The sequence below is a fragment of the Dendrobium catenatum genome, unplaced genomic scaffold (assembly GCF_001605985.2).
Source record: "Dendrobium catenatum unplaced genomic scaffold, ASM160598v2 fragScaff_scaffold_698, whole genome shotgun sequence".
Lineage (NCBI taxonomy): Eukaryota > Viridiplantae > Streptophyta > Magnoliopsida > Asparagales > Orchidaceae > Dendrobium > Dendrobium catenatum.
The window spans coordinates 975,812-997,305 of NW_021319160.1; the positions used below are offsets into that span (position 1 = coordinate 975,812).

General features: G+C 38.8%; 1 long non-coding RNA gene and 1 pseudogene across 1 annotated transcript in view; one reads left to right on the plus strand and one right to left on the minus strand.

Annotated features, from left to right (window-relative positions):
* The window catches only part of LOC114579897, a 44,043-nt gene extending 29,990 nt beyond the window's left edge, over positions 1 to 14,053 (plus strand). The window contains exon 2 of the long non-coding RNA XR_003701138.1: positions 13,343 to 14,053. This is a non-coding gene — a long non-coding RNA (uncharacterized LOC114579897). The remainder of the gene's footprint in view (positions 1 to 13,342) is intronic.
* LOC110093035 lies at positions 3,420 to 11,236 on the minus strand (annotated as a pseudogene).
* Positions 14,054 to 21,494: the final 7,441 nt, after the last annotated feature.

The window sequence follows — 21,494 nt, forward strand, 5'->3', positions numbered from 1 at the left end:
ACCCCTTACCCGAACCCCCAATGCCACCGGTCCCAATTCTCTAGCCGCCAGCCTCCATCCCCTCCCTCCATTGCTCCACCTTGCCAATTGGGATTGACATCATTGGGACTGATTTGAAATTCAAATTCAAGCAATTAGAATTTTAAAATCTTTCCTAAGTTATTCAATCTATTTTTGGAAATTTTCTAAACTTAAACTATTTGAAATTTAAATTCAAATAGGAGTTAAGTAATGCTTTCCTAAAATCCAAAATTTAATTTAAGCAAGCTTGGACACTTGGCATTAAACCCCAAGCCCATGGATGCAGCCGACCTCCCCTCTATCCTAGCCTATTAATGTTCTCCTATGATGCACCGACACGGCACTTAAAGAGGGTATGCAGTGTCGGACACGTGTCGAACACGGACACGGACACGCGTCGGACACAGCATGGACATGTGTCCGAAACGACATTGGAGTGTCGCAATTTCAAAAATTAAATTTAAAATCAGACACGCGTGTCCGGTTATTAAATGAGGTATCACTAGGTACATGCTCGATATCGCTAGATACATGCTTGGTACCGCTCAGTACATGTTCGATACTACTCAGTACATGCTCGGTATCGCTCAGTACATGCTATGTACCGCTCAGTACATGCTCGGTACCGCTCAGTACATGCTCGGTACCGCTCAGTACATGCTCGGTACTGCTCAATATATGCTCGGTATAGCTTGGTACATGCTCGGTACCGCTCAGTACCGCTAGGTACATGCTCGGTATTGTTAGGTACATGCTCGGTACTGCTAGGTACATGCTCGGTAATGCTAGGTACATGCTCGGTACCACTCGGTATCTTTCCATACAAACAACTTACGAACTTTAAAAACAAGTAGAACTTCAAAATTACTTTTACTATAAAATTTTGTTCCGGGGGGCAGCGCCCCCTTGGACCCCCGGCAGACCGGTATATTGTTGTATTCATGTGTCTTATTATTGAGATATTTTGATTTCACTTCATATCAATTTAATTTGATGTATTCATATGTGTGATTGGTTTGTTAGCAAAATGAGCTCTGCTGCTAGCGAGGGTGGATTAGGTGAAGGTTCAAAAGAGCCATCTGTCAACGCCGTGTCTGTGTCCTATATTTTTTAAAAAATTTTATATATTATATTAAAAAATTATTATGCCGTGTCCACGCTACACTCGTGTCCTATATTTTTAAAAATTGTCGTGTCTGTGTCATGTCGTGTCCGTGTCGCCGTGTCCGTGTCAGTGCATCATAGATGCTCCCTTAATTATTTCCTAAACTCAAGTCTTCCTTTAGGAAATAATTCCAAATCCTATTTCCCCCTTAGCCGAACTTTCCAAATCCCCTAATTCCTCAAATCATTTCCTAAATCAAATAATTGATTTAGGAAAATTAATTCCCCACCCCCAATCGTCCCGCCGCCCCCTCTTTATCTAACCACCTCTCTCTCTCAAATCTCTCTCTCCCTACACTTAATTCCTCCACCAGATTTGAAGGATTGGATTCTCCTCCTAGAATTTCAATCCTTGATTTTCTAAAATATGAAATTTCACTTCAGATTTTTGGAAAGGAACTCGTTCTTAGCCTCTTCCCGATTTTCCCTTGGAGAGAAACTTCTTTCTCTCCCGAAGAGCCAAGAGGGCAAATATTCCTTGGAGGACTTGCGAACTAGCACCTATGAATGGTGGATCCGGAAACTGAATACGGCTTAACCTTCGACGAGGACGACTTCAGTGATATTCTCCAGTCAACCTTCTTCGACGTGAATACAAGGGTTGAAACCGTCGAGGACTACTTAGAGAGTATTCTGGACACCTTAGTGGAGGCAATCGACGAGCACTTTGAAGGCGTCGAGTTGAGGTTCTCCACCGCTCCTTGACGAGAGGTTCTCTTTTCCCCTTTCAATATATTTCTTTAATCTAACTCTCTATTATGCTTGATTGTAGTCACGAAGGACGACTCCCTCTGCTACTGCTAAGCTTAGTAAACGTAGGGTTTTGAGCGTGCCTTTATGTTTACTAATTTTCATTGTTAGATTAGGGATTGTATTGACACTACTACTTCGGCATCAAGTGATTTACTAATTGATTTTGAAAGTTTTTCCAACTCTCTGGTTATGTAATTTAGCCTAAGCGGGTGTGACCTCTTTCTTGTTTTATTTGTTGTTTTAGAATGCTATTGGTTTCTTCTTTGTTATTCTAATCAAGAGTTTTGCAAATCTTTACATGACATTGAATTCGTACGTAGTCCTGCATCATCTGGTATTGGAGCATGGTTTGCTCTTGCATGTTTTAGGATTCCTAGTAGTTTCCTTTTCTGCATTTTAATCTTTCCTCAGTGTCATTTAGAAAACTGCTAGGTTGCTGTCCTATTAGTTTTTACTATCATTTTGCATCATATCATTGTATTTTACTCATATTAATTGCTGCCCGTTACATCCTAGTCTTGTTAGGTGTCCCGTAGTAATTTCGAATGGACCCGGAACAACTAGGGAGGACCTTAGACTTGTTGGTAGGACAAATGAACGACATTAGCCAGCAACTTAAAGAAAACCAAGTGGATCTAGCTGAGCTTCGTAGGAACACCATTGAGAGATTTGATACACTTGAGCGAGATCACCCTACTCCCTACACCCCATCTAGACCACCTTCTATGTATGGGGATGAAACCTACCCAGATGAGAGGCAGCATTGTACCAATCATCGAGCTCCGTATCACGGACATGACCCACGTCATGATCCAGATTTGGATGAGAGGCAACACTGTGCCAATCATCGAGCACCTTACCATGGACATGACCCACGTCATGATCCTGATGCACCTCTTATGAAAAATATTAAGGTTGATGCTCCTACCTTTGATGACACACTCGATCCCCAGTTCTTCCTGGACTGGGTCAAAGTTATGGATAGTTTCTTTAAGTGGTATGACATATCTGAGGCTTGGAAGGTCAGCTTTGCGGAGATGAAGCTCATGGGTAGGGCGAGTCAGTTCTGGGCCAATTTAGAGAGTCTTAGAAAAGCTAGGAATGATTACCCCATTGTTGATTGACCATCCATGAAGCAGGAACTCAAGCAGAAGTACTTCCCTTCGTCGTAATTCCCCCGACTATTGGACAGGTGGAATAGGCTGACTCAAGGCAACAAACCTGATGTAAGCAAAAAAATATAGGGGGACCCTGATTTTTTTGCTTAACAAAATAAAGAGACTACTGGGTAATAGAAGAGACAAATAACACAAATAAAGACACAAATAATATCATTTGATAAAAACTATTACAACTTGGACACTTACAAACTTGACTTAAACAAGACACCCTAAACTTGCTTCACTTACGGATGGAGTGGCACTTGCGGAGAGACGAAAGATGTTAGAAGCCAAGACGAAGGTTGGAAAGAGCTCGCAAGATTTCCGGAGGGGATGAGAAAGAAGGTGGACAAAGCTCGCAAGCTTTTCCAATGAAACCCGTAGGTTCACATTTCCAAAAATCACATCATATAACTTATCTAAAACAACCACAAACAACTCCTATTTATAGGCACAAAAGAAGGAATACAAACAGCCACCTAAAAGCAATATTTAAAGCCATTAAAGTAGGGAAATAGAAGGCCATAAATCACTAAGAAGAAGATCAAAAGACTGCAGGAATTCTGTAGGAAGATTGCATAGAAAACAGTGGAAAGTCTCATGGAAATCCTCCCAAACAGCCAGCAAACCAGTCCCCAAAAAGTTGTCCAAATTCTGTCCATAAACAGCCCTAAAATACTAGCTTTTATTACAGAAACTGTAGCAGAAACAACAACTAGAAAATAAGGATTTTAATAGCCAGCAAGAACCCAACGGGTTACTAGGCAGTAGAGAGCCAACGGGACTTCAGCAGCCATCAGGGAAATCAATAGTCATTCTCGAAAACCCAAGGGACAAGCACATACATCACCCAGCACAGGAAACAGGGCATTAATTCCACGGGAAAAGCCCCCCAGCTGCTTCAAGAAAATAGCCCAGACAGGGAACCAAGGAGCCAGCTGCAGGAAACCAAGAGCCAACTGTGGGAACCAAGGAGCCAAGGCACGGGAACCCAAGAGCCAAGCATGGGAAACGAATAGACAAAGGGGGGAAGGAGCCAAGGCACGAGAATCCAAGCGCCAAGCACGGGAAACGAATAGACAAAAGGGGGAAGGAGAATAGACAAGATCAAATAAATAATGAGCTAATTTTTAGCTCCATAAATGAATTAAAAATCAGCTCATAATGAGGTAACCTTCCACTTGACATTAATGAGCTGGAGAAGTCAAAAATAAATTTTTTTGGGTTTGATTTGACCCCCCCTTGTCTACATCAAAACCAGTGAAGGAGTACATTGCCTCTTTCGATGACTTCTTGATTCGTTGCAAAGGGGAGACCTCTACCACCCCCGCGTAGATCTTATCTATATTTCGTATTGGGTTGCGAGAGGATCTTCACAATGAGTTGTTTGCTCGAAACGTCACTACACTGGAGAATGCCTACAACTTAGTGCTTGATCTAGAGGAAGTGCTTGATCTAGAGGAGACTCGTTCACAGCACTCGAGTCGTTCGCATGACTCTAGACCCTCTTATAGATCAGCTGGTAGTTCCACCCCACACACTTCTACTACCCGACCCACTCCTGGGAACATGACCTGACCACCCCCGGGTCCCACTGCACCTAGATCTGACTTTATAAACAAAACTCCCACCTCGGATACCCCTCGGTCTAGTCCCGGGACCAAGTGTTTTCGACGCCAGGGGTATGGGCATATCTCTTCTCAGTGCTCCAGCCCTTATAAAGTCTCGATCATTGAGGAGATTATTAAGGACGATCTCGAGCCTGAGGTTGATCAGATCCACCAAGTCGAGGAAGAAGGCGAATGCTTCGAGGATGACGACACTGCGGTCCTCTATTGCCTTCATAAATTTGATACCTATCTCATCTGCGTGGTGAGATGCGCGCTATCCCACCCGACACCCACGGATGACTGGCGTATGACCTCAATTTTCCACACCTACACCAAGATCAAAGATAAGAACTGCAAATTCATCGTGGATAGCGGTAGCTGTATAAATGCTGTTTCCTCTAGCATGGTATCCCAGTTAGGTCTGTCTGCCGTTCCTCACCCCAACCCGTATAGGCAGCGTGGGTCAACTCCACTACCTTGGAGTTGAAAGAGCGAAGCCACGTACCCATCTTCTTTGCCACCTATAAGGAGAATGTCTGGTGTGATGTGTTGACGATGAATGTTGGACAAATCTTGTTAGGTCGTCCCTGTATCTACGATAACGATGTTCATATTTTTGGTCATTCAAACACCTGCGTGTTCGAACATGCGGGCAAAAAGATTAAGCTTTTGCCATCGCAGCCCCGGGTGACGGATGACATGAAATCCAACCCAATCAAATCTAAGAAAGGAGTGAACCTTGTCACTACCAAGGTTCTAACTGCTGAGATTGCTCAAGGTGCCCCTCTTTACGCCTTAGTAGGCCGTGAGATTCCCACCGAATTTGATGAGCCCATTCCTCAGGAAGTGCAGCCTATTTTGCGGCAGTATGCTGATGTCTTTCCTGGTGATCTTCCAGATCAGTTACCACCACTTAGAGATATTCAGCATGCCATACACTTCGTCCTTGGAGCCTCCCTCTCGAACCTGCCACACTATCGCATGAACCCCACGGAACATGCCAAGCTTAAGAAGCAGGTTGAGGAGTTACTGCAGCGATGTTTCATTAAGGAGAGTCTTAGTCCCTGCGCGGTGCCGGCCCTTCTCACCCCGAAGAAGGACGGATCGTGGAGAATGTGTGTTAATAGCCGTGCTATTAACAGGATCACTGTCAAATATCTATTCCCTATTCCGAGGCTTGATGATATGCTCGATATGATGACGGGTGTCACTCTATTCTCCAAAATTAATCTCAAAAGTGGGTACCACCAGATCCGGATCCGACCTGGAGATGAGTGAAAAACTGCCTTCAAGACTAAGGATTGTCTCTATGAGTGGTTAGTCATGCCTTTTGGGCTAAGTAATGCCCCTAGTTCCTTTATGAGGATCATGACTCAAGTGCTGCGTTCGTTTATGGGAAAGTTTGTCGTCTACTTTGACGACATTCTTATCTACATTCAGTAAATTAATCAGCACTTAGACCACTTAAGAAAAGTTTGTGAGGTCTTAAGGAAGGAGGAACTGTATGCCAATCCTAAGAAATGCACCTTCCTTATAGATCGCGTCATTTTTCTGGGCTTTATCGTTTCAGCCCAAGGGGTTTCCGCAGACCCCGAGAAGGGGAGGGCCATTGTGGAGTTGCCTATCCCTCAAAACATCTGGGAAGTCTATCCCTCAAAACATCTGGGAAGTCTGCATCTTTCACGGATTAGCCACATTCTATAAGAGATTCATTCGGAACTTCAGCACCATCGTATCTCCCATCACTGATTGCCTAAAGAAGGGTTGATTTCCACTGGACCCCGGCCGCCACCAGAGCTTTTGATGAGATCAAGAAGAAAATGGTGGAAGCCCCAGTGATGAGACTTCTTAATTTCTCCAAAGTCTTCGAAGTGAATTGCGACGCTTCGGGGGTCGGAATTGGAGGAGTCCTCTCCCAGGAAGGTCACCCAGTAGCTTACTTCAGTGAAAAGCTTAATGATATTCGGAAGCGATATTCCATATATGACAAAGAGTTTTACACTGTGATCCAATCTCTTTGTTATTGGTGACTCTACTTGCTCCCGCAAGAGTTCGTCATCTTCTCGGATCACGAAGCTCTGCGTTACATCAACTCCCAAAATAAGTTAAATGTACGCCATGAGTATACATTCAGGAGTATACATATATCCTTAGGAATAAGGCGGGAGTTGAAAACAAAGTTGCCGATGCTCTTAGTCGGGAATCGAGGCGTTTTTTTTAAGCGAGGCGAGGCGTAAGCCTCAAAACGATTAAAATAAATTAATTTAAAATTATAAATAATGATAAAAAATAACAAAATATTATGTCAACTATGAATTTGAAGATTTGTTTAAAGATAATATTACTGGAATACAAGATTTAAAATAAACTCACTTAAAAATAGAACATCCCCATAGGATCAAGACCTAAAGCAGGCTCATCATCACTTTGATTGTCTTCAAAAGAATCTTCATAATTAATGTCAAAGTCATCCTCAAACTCTTCTTCATCTATAATATTTTTTTCTTTATGTCCTATATCAGTTAATATTTCATTAGCTCTAAAATGAAATAATAGTAACATACAAAATAATTTCTTATATTTAAGAATACCTTTAAATTTTTTTGAAGCTCTAATCTCACTTTGTTTTTTTCTTTTATATACTTGGGTAGTTGCTTTATTGTCTTCTTCATTGACATGACTTTCTCCTTCTGCAATCAACTTCAGATACATCAGCATTCTTAGGAGTAACCCATTAATTATCAGATTGTAACTCATCAACAAGCAAAGGGTCAATTTCATTCTCAATATTTCTTTGATTTTGCAATTTGAGATGTCTATCTTTCAGTTTTTTGTTAAATATAACATAAACTAGTTTGTTCGTTCTATCTGCCGCCAATCGATTTCTTCTCTTTGTATGAATTTGATTGAAAGTACTCCAATTACGCTCTCATGCAGAAGCCGAACATGTTAGGCTAAGAACTTTAACTGCAAAAGCATTCAATTCAGGAACATCATCTCCAAACTGAGCCCACCAACATTCTACATGAAGACAAACATAGTATTTTTTAAATATTGGTTGAAGTAGAAGACTTGAATATAAATATTAACATTAAAATTATAAATACTCAAACTATAAACATACCAAGAGATTGTGTTTTATAGCATGCTTGTGCTGCTCTAAATCCAAACATTTCCTTCTTCAAATGAAAATCCTCAAGTTGAAATTAACTTTGATGTAGTCTTCTTTAGAAATGAGTCTGTCCATACATGCATACAAACCAGTTTTCACCTCTTTGTCAACATGAAAATTCTTATCATAATGAAATAGGGGATTTAAATAGTACGCAGCAGCATATAAGTGTTGGTGTAATTGTCGATCCCACTTTTCATCTATAATATCCCATTTTTTTTTGTAGGCACTTTCTTGACCGCCCAATTCTTTTGCAATGTCTTTTTTAGTCATATTCATTGCTTCATAAATAAATCCCATAACCGTGGTCCTCTCACCATCAACCATTCTAAGCACCTTTACTAATGGTCCTGTTGTCTTCAAAGCATAATTTGTATTGCGCCAAAATGAATCGTCTTTCATAACAATCTTTTTACTTGTTTTCCTTCTTGTTTTTTGGCCCATTAACTTTTATCACACTCTTCAGAAGCAAACATTGATTCCAAAGATTGTCTTAACTCCTTGAATCTCTGCAATCTTAAATATGCAGTAGCAAATCTTGTAACAACAAATCTAATAATTTTCTTGTCAGTGAATTTTCTCATCAAGCTGAGTACCCAAGAATATTTGTATATAAACTTACTAACGAATTTGGCCTTCAATATGGCTGATTTACGTTGAGGCAACTGTCCCAACCTCTCAAGCATCAAGTCAATACAATGTGCAGCACAAGGAGTCCAGTAAAGGTGAGGCCTCCTCTCCATTAACATTCTTCCTGCAGCTTTTTATGCACTTGCATTATCAGTAACAACCTGTACTACTAAGGCATCTCCCACTTCCTCCACAACTTCATCCAACATTTCAAACAATAATTGTGCATCCTTTACAAAGCTTGAAGCATCTACTGATTTGAGAAAAACTGTTCCATATCGATTGTTGACCAAGAAATTAATAATACTTCTATGTCGAATATCTAACCAACTATCTAACATTATTGTCACTCCTGTCTCAATCCAAGTCTTCTTAACATCATCCACCATTTTTGAAGTTGTCTTAACCTCTTCATTCAGCATCCAAGTCCTCAGCTCACACATGCTTGGAAGTTGTAATCCTCTTCCATAGCTTCCAACAGATCGTAACATATTGATCCACGACGGACTCCTAACAACATTAAATGGAATCCCATTTTCATAGATGAATCTGGCGATATCCAAACAAACTATGTTCCTGAGTTCTTTTGTAGTTGTAGGAGGCTGAATATCCTGAGTATTTATGTTTTCATTATTATTAATATTTAGCATAAATCTATCCATGGGCCCCCGACTGCATCGGTCAGAAGAAACTAGATGGCTTCCAGTACTGGAACCTTCATGCTGTGATCCATAGTAAGAAGAGTTTCTTATCATCTCTTCCATATTTCTTTGTGTGACCTCCTTTGTGGTGGCAAACTTCTTTAAATAATTTGTACATTCATTTTTCACTTCATCAGGAACTTTTGAACATGGTCCCACATTGACATGAGTGCAGGCTAGATGATCCTTCAATCTCTTGACGCCATCAGTTATGCGTTTCTCACAGAAATTACATTTCATGTAAACATATCCCTTCTTTGCACCTTCGCCTGACATTACAACTTGAGTTCCATACTTTCACGCAGGATCTTTCCTTCTTTTGCCACTAGTCATACTAACAATAGGACATATTTTAACAATTATTTGTACTACCAATAATAAAACAACATGAATACAAAAATATACCAGTATGCCGGGGGTCTAAGGGGGCGCTGCCCCCTGGTAGGGTTCGACCTGTACCGCCAGGGTACAAAATTATATTATAAGAGTAATTTTGAAATTCTGCTTGTTATATATGCTCAATACCGAGCGTACCAAGCATGCACCGCTCAGTACCGAGCATGCACCGCTCGGTACCGAGCATGTACTGAGCGGTACCGAGCATGTACCTGCTCGGTACCCAGCATGTACTGAGCGGACGAATGAAGAAAGCCGAATCAGGAGTTATTCAAGCTTTCATAACTGCATGTCAAAGTCAAGGCCACAACACCGCATACTTGCTCTTCCGACCTAACCGATGCCTGAACGTTTCCTTCACTCACAACTTCAGCTTCGTTTCTTTCCCTGCGTCGTCTCCTTCCGACTTCGTCTCCTACACTCACGGCTTCGTCTCCTTCCCTCACGGCTTCGTTTCTTTCCCTCACGACTTCGCCTCTAGTTTGCCTTTCAATTCTCACAGGAAGCCCTAATCCTATACGCGAATACACGAACACGAATAGGCTGCGTTGTATTTTAATATATACCGAAGAAAAAATTTCGAGGCGGTGCCTCATACTGCCTCGAGGCGTTACGCTCTAATTCGTACACCTCGTGCGAAAAAATCGTAGGCTTCGCTGGATGGTTCGAGGCATAAGTCCCGATACGCATGACTTCCGCCTCGACTTGAGGCGCGACTCAATGCGAATGCCTCGTCCACTTTTTTAATGGTTGATCATTGGGGCTGATTTGAAATTCAAATTCAAGCAATTAGAATTTTAAAATCTTTCCTAAGTTTGTCAATCTATTTTTGAAAAGTTTCTAAACTTAAACGGTTTGAAATTTAAATTCAAATAGGAGTTAAGTAATGCTTTCTTAAAATCCAAAATTTAATTTAAGCAAGCTTGGACACTTGGCATTAAACCCCAAGCCCATGGATGCTGCTAGCCTCCCCTCTCTCCTAGCCCATTAATGCTCCCTTAATTATTTCCTAAACTCAATTCTTCCTTTAGGAAATAATTCCAAATCCTATTTCCCCCTTCTTGGCCGAATTTTCCAAATCCCCTAATTCCTCAAATCATTTCCTAAATTAAATAATTGATTTAGGAAAATTAATTCCCCGCCCCCTATCATCCCGCCGCCCCCTCTCTATCTAACCGCCTCTCTCTCTCAAATCTCTCTCTCTCTCTCTCCCTACACTTAATTCCTCCACCGGATTTGAAGGATTGGATTCCCCTCCTAGAATTTCAATCCTTGATTTTTTAAAATATGAAATTTCACTTCAGATTTTTGGAAAGGAACTCGTTCTTAGCCTCTTCTCGATTTTCCCTTGGAGAGAAACTTCTTTCTCTCCCGAAGAGTCAAGAGGGCAAATAATCCTTGGAGGACTTGTTAACTAGCACCTATGAATGGCGGATCCAGAAACTGAATACGGCTTAACCTTCGACGAGGACGGCTTCACTGATATTTTCCAGTCAACCTTCTTCGACGTGAATACAGGGGTTGATCATACCGTCAAGGACTATCTAGAGCGTATTTTGGACACTTTAGTGGAGGCAATCGACGAGCACTTTCAAGGCGTCGAGTGGAGGATCTCCACCGCTCCTTGACGAGAGGTTCTCTTTTCCCCTTTCAATATATTTCTTTATTCTAACTCTCTCTTGTGTTTGATTGTAGTCATGAAGGACGACTCCCCCTGCTACTGCTAAGCTTAGTAGCTTAGTAAACGTAGGGTTTTGAGCGTGCCTTTATGCTTACTAATTTTTATTGTTAGATTAGGGATTGTATTGACACTACTACTTCGGCATCAAGTGATTTACTAATTGATTTTGAAAGTTTTTCTAACTTTCTGGTTATGTAATTTAGGGTTTAGGGTTTAGGGTTTAGGGTGATTAGAATAACAAAGAAGAAACCATTAGCATTCGTACGTAGTCCTGCATCAACCTTGTTCTTTGAAAACAATTCCCGAAATTAGATCACCCGTATGTATAGGTTTTCAATTGATGAAATGTGCTTGATTTAATTTATGGCTCAGTTTTCATGATCAAGATAGATTTAAAAAATTGTTATCACTATATAATTAGGTATTAGTGAAAATTTTCTTTTGAAGCACTGGATGTCTTGAATGAATGGTTAATCATGCATTTTGGTCTTTTTAATTCTCCTATTATATTTTGTGAAATTGATAAATAATGTTTTAAGATTATTCATAGTAATTTTTTTGTTGTGTATTTTGATGAGATTAGACATTTGAAGTACTTGAGACTTATTTTGAGTACTTCAAGATCTGAAAAACTGCTTATATTGTTTAAGGAGTAATTTATCATATAAAATGTATTTTGTTTTTGTTTTATCCGATATTCTAATGAGCTTCAACTTAATTCTGAAAAATCAAAGCAATAATTGATTGATCTACGTATATTGGATTTTTTTATGTTAGAAGTTTTATTGGATCGACCACTTTTTTTATGATATTCATTAAAATATTCAGTATCATTATAGCTTCTATCATTGACATATTGAAAAGGAACTTCAACTGCAAATGCTAATAAATATTTTGCTCAAAGAAAAGTTTTAATTATATCATCTAAGACTTCTAAGTTTTTGAGGTTACTTATGATGCTTTGGCATACGTATATGTTGTGTTTTTATTTAGGAAAATCATTCAATTATACTATCTAGTGAAAAATTTAACGAGGCTTCACAATTTTATGCTACTTATTACATAAAACTTTATGTTATTATTCAATCTTTAAAACATTGGAGACAGTTTGTTACATAATGAATTTATGTTGAAGTTTAATTATGATGCATTTGAAATTAAAAAATGTATTCTTATTTAAATTTCAATTGGAACGAACTTGGGAAATAGAGTAGTACCTTTGACCATAGGATGAATTTCTGGTCACATAGCTTCTTAATGACATTGATCCCCAAAAAGCTTGAAAAGTCATTGAAAGTTAAGTGAACTTGAGTAACAATTTTGTATTAAATACAAAACTAGGGAATAAGTTCAGGCTTTTAACGTGATTTTATTTTAGTATTAAATATGCTTCAAAAGCTTTTTGATACCTAAACTTAACACTAGAAGATTTGGACCCATGCTTAACTTTAATTTAGCACCAGTACATAGGTTATATTTGATACACATGCTTAACCCAAATAGATTTGTGCTGTTAAAATAACTCGATTCCATGATAGCAAATTAACTGTAATTAACGAATATCTGAAGCAATTTCAAACTAGACGGCTTAAATGTACTTTTCTGCATTGCCATGATAAAAAGCAAACACCAACTGCGTTCAATGAACACGTTGAATATTTTTCCCCTTTTTGTCTTCGATAGATTTTATAGCTTGTTTGTTAACTAGGGGTTTCAAGTTATCATTAGCAAGAAAATGGTTATTAAAATGGCAGTAAAGAGAGCTTTTAATCTGTTTGATGTTTTGTAGCGACAAGCTGCAAATAATATCGTATGGTTTAGTATTGTTGCTGATAACATATTGGGGTACTATTTAGGTTGTATATACAAGTGTTCTTGGATTTTGTTTTCTGAACATACTTTAATTTTTCTTGAACAAGGTTTCAGGAATTATGTATTCACGAACAATCATTTGTATTAAAGCATTTAGAACTTGATATTAGTAGTAGAATCTTACCCTAAAAGTTATATTAGCATTTCTGTAAAAATGTTTTTCATTTCTTTGCAATCAATAGGTAGCTACGGATGTTGACATTGATGAAGTAGCTCGCAGAACAGAAGGTTACAGTGGTGATGATCTGACTAATGTATGCCGGGATGCTTCTCTAAATGGTATGAGGAGGAAAATTGCAGGAAAGACGAGGGATGAGATTAAGAACATGTCAAAGGATGAAATCTCTAAGGATCCTGTGGCCATGTGTGATTTTGACGAAGCTCTTACCAAGGTTCAGAGAAGTGTATCTGCTGTTGATATTGAGCGACATGAGAAATGGTTTTCTGAGTTTGGCTCGGCATGATAATCAGATTAAAATGACTAACTTTGTTCATATAGTCACGATCTTGTCAAAGATCTGCATTGCAACTTTTAGTTAAACCATGTTTCTTTTTTTCCTTACTGGAATGCTTGTGAAGCAGCCCTGTGGCAGTACATCCTTGCATCAGTTGTGAGCATGATTCTGTACATGGATCAACATGTAAGGGCTTCTTAAAGAGCAAAGAACATAAACTGTTTGATCGGCATATAGGTTTGGCAGAATTTGTAAAGACCAACAAGTGTTCATTTTGTTTTTAATTACGTTAGATGATGAAAGAAAAGCTGGTTTTAGTTATGATTTAATGTGATTTTTTAGCTACTCAACGATTTTGGATGTAATTCTAATAGAGCAAACGGTATTGGGTTGGAATTCATTTTCTTCTCTTGTGAAACTATTCGGAATTTCTGCATTGACGGCAACTATTCATTTGTTTTTTTTTTTTAAATATATTCTAGATTTGAAATGCCATTTCTGAAGTATTGGTTGCCTACTCTCAATTAATATTTGTTGCTGTGCATTTGCGTTACGTATCAACATGAAACGCCTCATATTTCATTTATGCATTGAAGAATAATGCTTTACTATCCAAATAATTGTACAAAATCAAGTTCTTTGAACCTTCTAGGCAGTCGTTTTATTAATACATGTATACTCGTATGTCTTCGTAGGTATTTTTTAGGTAATTTGGCACATGTTAGGAACTCATACTTTGAGAGGCTTATTAGATAAACTAGCCCGGATGATGCCCGCTGCTCTTCCCAAAGAATTAACAAGCTAATTGCTCGAGCTTACTAATCAGCTTATTACATGCTAAGTCAACAACTCAGCATCCGTCGTGCAGTCGCTCTCTCTAGAGGGAGCACTTTAATCAGATGCAATTGCGGTAAAAGCAATCATTCAAAGAGAATTCAACTCGCCTTACTTTGATTGGTTAACCATTAAGCATGCCTTGTCCACCATCATAGGTCACTCGCTTTTTCTCTTAGGTGGTTCAAGGCTCAACACAAGTTGCCAACATCTTCCAAAATATATGACCATCACCTCTTCGAAACTCGCTTGCAAGCATGCCCTAACCTATTGGGCATTACTATGATCACCCAGAGATAGATTAATGGAACTCGGATCCCTTGATTTCCCTAGCCAATGAGTGGGCGACAAGTGTTTGCTTAGTGTATAGTATTATGTCGGTGATGTGTGTAGTGTTGTGTGTTTTTTTTTTAATGTTTAATTGTTCTTATAGCTCTCATAACTCTATAAATAAGCGATCATAAGAAATAGGGTAGAGGACTTTTGATTGATATAGTGAATATTATGCCAATTTAAGATATATACAACTTAAATAATTATGTATCATTTCCTTTATTCTTTCCTCCCTTCATTTTCACAGGTCCTAGTTCACCAGGTTTGGACTACTAATAGGCTTAATAACTTTCACATACACATTTGGATCCCACATTCTCTCAGGTGTAGCGAGTATGAATCGTTGCACTAAATAAATAGACAAGACCATAAAGATGAATAAATATAACAAGAGCCTTTCATGAATGTGGAGAACACTGACCAAACCACTCACCAAGAAATATATGAATTGGAATAAACAGTATTGAAGACAATTCAAAATGGCTTGGGTGGGCTCCAATGATGAATGCAAAGAGATAACACCCTTGAAGGGTCGCCTAACTCAGCAATCTATTGAAGGAAACCAGAAGATTGAGCCCTGATGTTAACACCATTCCTGAACTCACTCATAAGTTGACTTATGACAAAGACTACAAATTGCTGAACATGCAAGTTAGAAGAGCTAAGCTTGAATTCACCAAGATCAAGGTGATTGTGAGGCTAGGCTGCCTCTCAAGCTCAAGGTACCACAGTTAGAGTCATATCAAGGCAAGACATATCCCACCATGTGACTACATTTTACTCAATGACCTCATTGCTAGACATTGACAACGCCCTCAAAAGTCACATCGTCTTCACGACACTTAAGGATTCAACACTCATGTATTTCCCTCATCTATCTTTGGGGGTGTTCACTTCTTTTGCTGGCTTAAAAAAAAAGTAATAGAGTTCACCAATGCTCAGTAGCCACATAAGAGCTTGCAAGCTTTACTAAAGATGAGGCAGGCATCAGGGGACTTGCCAAAAAGCTTCATATTGATGTTCCAAAGTAAGATGTTGGAAGTGAAGAATCTAGAGATTTTAGTCACCCAAGTCACATTGACCCAATAACTTAGAGGCATTTTCTTAACTTGTAGTTGCCAAAGAAACTTGCAGAGTTATTGGAGCTAGCAAACAACCAAATGAATGTTGAAGAGAATAATAGAGTGATTTAGTCCTGTTCAGCCAGTCACCCTTACAGATTTGCTTCCTAGAGAGGGTAACAAAGACCTTATTGGATAGGAGGGACATGAGATCAAATTTTCCAAGAGGCCACTATCGACCTCATCATCCTTGGGTGCCCTTGCAATCAATATTGCTAAGGATAGTATGGCCACCTACGCCAAGGGTGGAATTGTCACAAGCCAACCCAACAGGACATGTCATATTGTTTTGACTTATAACAAGCAAATTTGATGATCTAGTTATTGAAAATGCTTCAAATTTCTTCTTCCAATTTAAATTGCAAAATAAACAAAGAGCATCTCTATTGATTTTATTTTTTTTATTATACCTTGACCATAGAAATCAATTTGCTTGTTAATTTTCTCACATCATATGCCATAATACTATTAGTTACTTTCCTATAGTATAGATTCAGATGAACATCAACATCATCAGTAAATAGTATCTTCTTGAAATCAAATACCCACTTCCTCAAAGAAGATTTATGAAATATACTATTTATATCTAACATATGCTCAAGTAATAATAACTTGTAAGAAGAAATTCAAATCCTCGCACTAATCTTAAAATGCCCAATGTACATTGGACTTATGCCACTGATTCTCCCAAAGATACTGACACCTCTCATATGGCTGATTTTGACAAAAATAAAATTGCCAACCTGAAATTCCACTAGCTATGTTTTTTATCTAAATACTTCTTATGCTTTCTATGTGTTGATGTCAACCTTTCCCTGATCAAATGGATATTTGTTGAGTCATCCATAAAAGTGAAAGTTCGTTAGGGATGTTAAGCCCTTAAGAGCTAGCCGAGGGGGGGGGGGGGGGTGAATTGGTATTTAAAAAAAATTTTCTTTAGGTAAAACACAAAATTAAAACCAAAAACACAACAGAAATCAGAATGCAAAAATAAATAAACACAAAAGAAAAACAAAGAAAGATCACACAAGATTTATAGTGGTTCGGTCAAACTTTGACCTACGTCCACTCCTCGGAGACACCCTCCAAGTATTGCACTAACTAAGTGTCTCTCCTTTAGCTCCCACAGATAGGCGGAGAAGCCTTTACAATAGACTCCTTTTACTAACCCAGATGCGACAGAGAACCGACTCCTTTTTCTTCCTCCTGAAGCGGGTAGAGAACTTAGACCTTTTCCTGAAGTAGACCTCCCAAGAACCTCCCAAGGACGAAGGACAAAGAACGGAGACGATGACTTGGAACCTTGCTTGGAGCAACCTTTATGAACCCTCTCACAAACTCCCCCTCACAAGTTCCCCTCTCTCTCTCTCTCTCCCAAGGCTCTCTCAGGTCAAGACAGCAGTACTAAAGGTCTTAAGCATGAGAAAATTCAGGTCCTTTAAATAGATTTTTAAGAATCGACAATATCTTCCTAGTCGATCAGTACAAAGTAAGCTCAATTAACTGGGGCAATTTGGGATGATCAGAAGAAAATTGGTTTTATCGTCCAGGCCGATACAATATAGTCATGGACGATTAGTTCAAATCCGAGTACAATTATCCTGAACATCGCCCTGAATAGAGTCTGGCCGATGTCAATCATCCAGGACATCGTCCCGGCCAATTCTACGATCGGCCCGGCCGATGTGATCGTATCAATCGGCCTTAATTGCTTTCCATAATTGCTAGATTAATTTAGGCATAATTGTGCTGTATTGTCCTGGCCGATGTTGAGTTCGTCCTGGCCAATGTTTTAAAATAAAAATAACTAAATGTATCATGACAGTTGATTTTTTTTTTTTGAGTCTATCGTCCTAGCCAATACAAGGATCATCCAGGATGATTTGCTTAATGACGGCTGCTTAAGCAGGATGCCCTAATTAGGATTTATATTTTTAGTTGGATCGGCCTGACCGATATGAACATCATCTAGGCCGATGTACTCAAAACAGAAAAACTCAGAAAATCTCTCAAGTGTGTGTGTACAAGGTTACTTAGCATCAGGAACCACTTTATAATTGACCCAAGAAAGGAAAAAATACGGACTTGACTCAACCTAAATCTCCCCGATCTTGAGCTGGCTTGAGTTGTATTCGATCTTGTGGTCCTGAAAAATTAGTAGGCACGACAGTTGTAGAAAAACATGAATGTTTGCTATCATCAAAAGACTAATCCATAATCTTAGATTTATAACAATCTTCCCCTTTTTGATGATGGCAAACACAAACAAAGAATTCCAAGTTGTTATGGCAGTTAAAAAAAATAGTGTGACAAAAAAGCAGTTTTCTAAGTTCTAGAATTCAAAGTACAAGATACATCAGACTACTCCCCCTTTTGACATCACAAAAAGGAGTGGGAAACTAGAAGCAAACTAAAGCAACTAAAACTAAAAGAGAAACAAAATACAGAAAAACAAACTAGAGAAAAAAAAATACAAAGAAAATCAGAGAAATGAGGGCCCCTGATCATCAAACGGAGGTGGTGGTGGTGGTGGCTGCTGAAAGTAACTAGAAAGCGTAGCAAACTGTGCCCAAACCAGGCCATGTCCTGGTTATGCTGCTGCTGCTGGTGTACAACATAGGCATCAAAACAGGTCTCCCACTGATCAAATCTCTCCACCAACAAATCCAACTAAGAGTGTTGGCGGAGAGGAACAGGTTCATGAACAGGAGCGGGAGCGGGAGCCTCCTCCTCCTCGGCCCCCTGAGCTTCCCCATCCCCTGGGTGTAGGAAAGTACTGTGAAAGGCATTGAAGGAACTATTTGAGTAGAAGGGTGGCGGATGGTTGGGAGGAGCAGGATATTGAAGGTTGTATTTTGATTATAGAACATATGCAATGATATGTCCTAGAGCAAGATTGGGCTTTCTTCTATGACCTGGATCTTGAATGGTAGTCAAATGCTCGATGTAGCGAAAGATCAAGTCTGTGGCATTGAATTCTCTATGGGCCAAAATGTAAAAGGTAGTAAGTGAAAGAAGTAGAATGATGTGGACTCGGTCGCCGGCTTTGGGAATCACAGAGGTGCGAAGGATGTGCTGGATCATCCTAGCATCTTTAAGTAAAGAGCTAGTCTCTCCATTATGAAAGGGTGCGTTGGTGTGGTGAAGAAAGTGATTTACAGTGGACCAGTCAAAGTCAGGATCAGAGACAAGGGTATGCAGCTTATCCCCAGTGGTGGACAGCTGCAACAATTCAGCACAATCCTGATATGTGATCTCGACAGGACATCGATTCACATAAGAGGTGAGAGCAGTGTAGGAAGAATTTATGCGGAGGTTTGAGTAAAATTTAAAAAGAAGTTTAGAACTAAAAGGGACTACTTGGGTGAGAATAAAGCAAAGAGAAGTGTGAGTGAAAAGATCCAGTACTGAATAAGAGAGATAGGCTGGATTGATTGTTCGGTAGAGAGTAATGCCGCACACTTTGTAACGATGGTAGGCAGCCTGATCGTCTGCCTCTAAAAAATGAGGGTCCAACGTGCCCCTCGAGGAGCTGCCAGATGTCTGACGAGCACGCTTTCTGCCAGCCATTTAAAAGAAAAATGCAAGGAAATAGTAAGCAACTGCAAGTAGAAAGCCAAAGAAAAGGTGTGAAGAAAAAATGGCTGAATTCAGGCTCTATTTAAAGAATATGCCAGATCATCTAGGCCGATCGCAGGATCGTCCAGGATGATCCGGTGTAATTATTGTGAACAACCCGATTAGTCAAAAAGGCAGTTCGATTGTCTGAGACGATCATATATCATCCAGGACGATCAGACAAAGGTGATCATCCCGAGGAGTCAGACCGGACGACCGTTGAAAAAGCAGATCGTGCAGGCCAATTAGTTGGATCATTCAGAATGATGCTCAATAATGGATCATACCGGCCAAATTTAAAATATTTTAAATCATGCGCCACATGTTTTGTCAAGGACGAATAGTGGATCGTCCAGGATGATTGTCCAAAATGGATCATCTTGGAAGATTTTAAAGATTTTAAACATAATGACACGTGTATCGTCCAGGACGAACAGGTGTATCGACTGGGATGATAACTAATTAATGCATCATCCAGGATGAAAAAAGGTATTGGCCAAGACGATCAAGATGATTGCAGCATAGGTCTGTTATATTGTCCAAGACGATAAAGGATCAGCCAGGATGATGAGAGCAGAAAAGTAAGAATATTCAGCAGATGGAATTTTTGAAGTATGAAAAGCTGATCTTTTAGGAAGATATAAATATCAACCAGGATGATGTGACAAAAAATTTCAAATCAAAGGAGGGATGTAGATGATCAGAGAAGGCTCAAAAACAACAAGATCAATAAAAAATAACAACGATAAAACAAAAGAAAAAAAAGTTTTTTTTTTAATTAGCAAGGCATACATATGATAAATGCTCCAAATAATTAAATTTTAAAGATTTGTAAGATCAATGAGTTAACAAAGCCGAAATCTGAAAATGGTAAAATATCCGATCTTGTTAACCCTAGCTTAGACTTCTTTCAGGGCAATATCGTCTTTTGAAAACAAAAGACCTAACTCAGAATAAATATATTGGAAAGAAAAAAAGATCCGTTCAAAACTTACTCCAAAGAAAATATCTTATAGAATAATATACCAAAGCAATTTGTCTCAATCATGGAATTTGAAATCAAGCATTTGAAAATATCAAGTAACCCATGAATTCTTCTAAAATTTTAAAAGTTTGAAAGAGGGGTAAGCTTGTCTTTTGTGGCCACATTTTATGCCTCTTGTCAATTTGAATGGCGCTCTTTGCACCTATTTTGATTTTTGATACACTTTTATGTATATATTTTTTCAATTTGGTGTCATTGCAGATCTTTTTGTTTTTGGCATCATTGGACTTTTTATTTTTGGTTCTTGCAAGCTAGATCCCTTTTTCAATAATTCTTAAAATATATTTAGTTGTGAGTAGATCTTTCAGATATTAGAGAAGAGAAACCCACTCTTTAATATAAGGAAGAATAGACCAAAAAGCAGACTTTAGCAATTATATGATAAATTCAATGACAATATTACAATTTACTTGAAAGATATATAAAAGCTTTGAATATTATAAATATAAGATAAACTACTGTAGCAAGGTAGAAAGATCTTAATTTTAAGAACCAGTTGTTAATTTGAGATAGACTTTTATTCAGAAAAGAAAATTATACCACTTAAAGAGGTTAGAGGGAGGGAAACCATCAACGGTGTTTCTACCTTTAACTGATTTAGAGATGTTAAAACATTAACTATAAATCTCCAAAAAATAAAAATAAGGAGAAAATATCAATTCAACGATGATCTAAAAAGAAAAGTGCTAATGCAACAAAAGTAAAAATGACAAAAAGTAGAGAAAGAAACAAACTAAATAAAAAGTAAAGAATTGATCAGAAAATCACGTAACTCAGATTTAATTAAGCAGTAGAAATAAGCAATTAGGAGTCATGAGCCTCTGCAGTCCTAAGTACCATAAGCTCTCACGAGGTCTTTGGTGAGAGCACACCTGCAAAATCATTAAATGTTAGATTTAGGAACCCAAACAGGTTTAGGTTCCTTCTT